Below are 4,470 nucleotides of genomic sequence, written 5' to 3' on the forward strand. Positions count from 1 at the left end.
TTTTTTATGAATCAAATTCGTGTGTAAAGAGAGTAAGAGGGAGGATGAAGATATGGAGTGAATGAAGAGGAAGAGGGGTGCTTGTATTTATAGTTGAAATCTTGCTGACAGACCGAGGAAATTCCGACGGAATACCGACGGCAACGGCTCTTTCCTCGGAATTTCCTCGGAATTTTTAAAATCCCCCAACGGCTCTCTAACGGCTATAATATATCCTCGGAATTCATCGATTTTTTCCGAGGAATACATTTTTCCTCGGTATTCCATAAGAATATTCCGACGGATTGTTATTTCCTCGGAATTCCGTCGGTATATTCCGAGGAAATTCCGAGGAAACCAAATTTTGTGTTTCCTCGGAAATTCCTCGGGATATTCCGAGGATTTCATTTTCCGTCGGAATGTCAGTCAGAATACCGTTGTTTTCTTGTAGTGATTCTCCCTTACGGACTGCTCAGTTCTTTCCTTACGTTACTCACTGAATTCTGGCTTGAAAACACATCCCATATACCATCACATGCCAAAATCAAGGACTCAACATCCTTTGTTAATATAATATGTTGAATCTCTGGTCTGAGATCAGAGGTGAAGAGGAGGCAGTGAAAGGAGTCAGCAGTCTTCAGTTCACAGCCCCAATGGTACGTGTGAAAGCAAGGACACCGTTGAGGTAGCCATCCTTCTTGGAAGGTTGGATTTGGAGCCACTACGCCAAGTGTTTTGCTTTGGTTTCTTCTCCATAAATTTATCCAAGAAATCAGTAAGAGATAAATCATTGAATGAGGAACCACCAGTTCCCACTGGTATAATTACTGTTAGTGTGAGATCAAGGATTAAACTACAATCAAGACTATAACATGAAGAAATTTGCTATCCTAATTAGAAGTGCACATGTAATTGTTGTTGTAAGCATAGCTTCACTAATTAATTGGGATGGAAGATGAGATTAACTAACCAGTAAGAAGGTTCTCCTTTAGGAAGACAACTTGAGTTCGAGCTTGCCTTCTTTTTTCGCTTTCATTAGATAGCTCCATGGTTTCTTTGAGCTCATAAGTAGGAAACCAAAAAAATCCAAACGTAGACAGACCTGTTCAAACTTGAAAGCAGGTTTTACGTAATAGTTCGATTCACTCATCTCCCCAACATGGATTCCAACTGGACCTCTAGAATACGATTCATCATGCATATCAAGCAAATATAAACAACTAAGGACTGACACCGATTCTCAGTCACCAGTAAGACAATAAGTTCATAAATATATCATGTGGTTCATTAAAACCTGGATAGAAAGATTATGGTAGTGTCAGAAAACAAAAAAATATAGAACATCAAGAAACAACCAGGAAAGCAACATGAACTACATTATAAATCAGAGGAAGGCTTTTCATTCTGATTCTGCTCATACAAAGCAACATGAACTACATTTGAGACCCCACATTATGTTCTGGAACATACAAAAGAGGATAAAATGGATCATCTTTTCAGAAACAGATCAAACTATTTGATAGTTAAAAAAACGGTTGCAATAGGTGTTAAGTAATCGTGGGACATAGGAAAAGAATCTATACTTTTGATGAGAGAATCAATATCTTCCTTGGACTTCCTGAAAGCTTCTTTCTACCCAATAACACTTCTTGAAGTCGGTGACGAACGCGATATATAGTGCGCTGGTGAGGAGCCAAAGAGGTAGGATTGAGGGATTGTTATCCATTGAAGAAACGGTGTAAGCCTCTACAAAAGGGTTTTTATAAGAGGAGAAACAATGAGAGTTGAAAGGATAGCATCACTCATTAAGATAGAAAATAAAGAAAAATTGAATGATTGAGAGTGAATCAATATAACTCCAAAGAAACGTAGATTTGCAGAAATTAATCGACAATGACAATGGAGAAGTGTAAGAGACTAAACCATCAGTAGGCCTGTATAAATTTTGTGTTATTAAAGAAATGTATGACGTGTCAGTTTAGGAATCTCTAATTGGTTGATTTTTTTTTAGGACGTGGCATGCCTAGAATCCCTTTTAGTATTGTAAGATATTTCACGTGATTAAAAGGGTCATTGCTCACAACAACCACAAATTCAATTCAGACATGATAACATATAAAAAATTGTTCTAAAAACATATAAAAAATTGTTCTAAAAACATATAATGTTCTAAAAACCCAAACAAGTATCCATTTTGTAAAAAAAAAAAAGATATACAAAATACACCATAAAAATTTTCAAACTTCAGAAACAATTGTTAAAAGTGAATTAGTCAAACTGAATGACAATGTACCCAAACCACGGGGTACCTTAATGTCATGAAGCTTTAACTAAGCTATCTACTATAAAAGTCATTCAATAATTATAGCAACACACAATTGACCAGCCAATTATGGATTACTAATTATCAAAAAACATACAATAAGAACACCACATATATCTCATACGTAATCACTACATATCCTAACATTATTTAGAAAACCATAAAAGTTAATATATAATAATCTTGCAAAAGCTTACATAAAAACCACACAAACAAGATATAGAATAATCATACATCACCCCAATATTTTCCTCATCTATATTTTCCTAATCTATATTTACAAGTTAGTTTGCTTCTCACGGATTTATTTATGGTCATCCAACTCCATAAAATAACAATAAATGATGTAATGCCACATTCAATTCTTAATGTATAATTAAAACATAGATTACTTAACAAAAGAAAATCATTTTAAAACTTTTAACCAGAAAAAACCATATTTTTAAAAATAACAAGTAATATTATCTTAGAAAATCATATCTAAATTTTCGAGATAGCATGGTTGATTTAATATGTATATTTTTAATTAATAAAAATTTATATTAAATATTTACTCTAACTATTAAAATTATTTTCTAATTTTCATCCCGCCCGTAGGGCGGGCCGGCCCTAGTTATACATATAAATAGTAAAAAATTATATTAGTTTTTAGCATGAAGTACAACAGTACAGTGTAAATTTTTATTAAAGGATTTAGAATGGAAAAATAAAATTGTTAAATGTAATTTTATAGAAAAATAAAATATAGATTTTACATAATAGTTATAATATTTGTAATTAAAATAGTAGTTTTAAATATTCTATATGTATATGTTTTGAAAAACTCAAAGCTATAAACTAAATTTTGTTAGTTACATAGTTATTTTTTTTTAAGAAAAAAGCATATTGTAATTTAAATTCGAATACATTTATATATATATACACATATATAAAGATATTATATTTTTTTTTTGGTAAAATGTAAAGATATTATTATCAAGCTTTTCAAGTTTTCGGCAGAAATACAATGGAGACAAGAAGCGGACGAAAGAAAATAAAACCTAAACAACAACTCGATCTATCTAGCCGAAACCGACCCAACAAGCAAAACCGCTGATCAGAGGCATCAGCTGATTCCACACTTACCGCTTGCCGCAAAAGAAAGAGCCCGTTAAAACGAAAGCCAGAACCCGGTAATTTTGGCCTCCCCGATGAATCTACTCTTAAAGATGAGGCCCGACCAAGAACAGCTCACAGAAGACTTCCTGAGCATCCACCAACATAATCAGACAGCCACGCCAGAGGCCAAGCGCCCGCATCGACGAACCGAGCATTTATTAGGGACGTAACAGTCACACATGAACTGCGGCCATCGAAAAACGTGGGATTGTAATCGCCGCCTAGCATCAGCCCGAAGCCTCAAAACCTGCAAATAGTAGAAATGCTGCACCACCACACAAGTTCAAGTGATCTTATGTAATGCTGGGATGTGAGCAAATCCAAGCGTGCCACAAGGATGACCAACGACTGCAACCGAGAGCCACCACTTTGTTAAATAATTTTATGATTTCAATTATGAAATCTACACCAAGAACTGATCTAGATTTGATTTAATTCAACCCTAACACATTTCTAAACCCTAACACATTTCTAAATAAGGTAGAAACACTAACCTTGATCCATGCTTGGATGCAACCCCACCAATTGATGTTCTCCTCTTTAACCTTCTCCTTTTGGTGATTTCCTTGATGGACAAGAAATCCCAAACCTTCCTTAATCTCTCCTTTTGATAATCAGTATTGTTGTTTTTGTGTGTTTAGAGAGACTCGTTTTTTTACATACATAAAAGACAATGCACACGAGGCCTTTTATATTAGTCAAAGGGTTGTGTGTTGCAACACAACTCTTCACAATTATAATAACCGTAACACACGTATACTGATATATATTATATACCATTACTTAATGTATATAACATATATGCATATAATTATGAGATTAAAGACATTTATGAATATAAGGTAAAGTAGGAGGGTTATCAATACACCCGGATTCTAACTCTTTAATCGAAACCGATCCATCACGGTATCATCTTTTATATTAGAATCTAAAAACATCAATATATGAACTTGAATTTTATATTAAACCAATAGATACATAGGTCACATAAAATATAAAATATTCTTACA

General features: G+C 33.8%; 1 long non-coding RNA gene across 1 annotated transcript; it reads right to left on the reverse strand.

The window, feature by feature from the left end:
• Positions 1–1,337: 1,337 nt before the first annotated feature.
• On the reverse strand, positions 1,338–1,852 carry LOC106297505. The gene is made up of 2 exons (XR_001261439.1): positions 1,563–1,852; positions 1,338–1,438 (listed from the first exon to the last, which is right to left on the reverse strand). It is a non-coding gene; the product is annotated as an uncharacterized LOC106297505 (long non-coding RNA).
• Between the last annotated feature and the right edge of the window lie 2,618 nt (positions 1,853–4,470).

The sequence above is a fragment of the Brassica oleracea genome, chromosome C1 (genome assembly GCF_000695525.1).
Source record: "Brassica oleracea var. oleracea cultivar TO1000 chromosome C1, BOL, whole genome shotgun sequence".
Lineage (NCBI taxonomy): Eukaryota > Viridiplantae > Streptophyta > Magnoliopsida > Brassicales > Brassicaceae > Brassica > Brassica oleracea.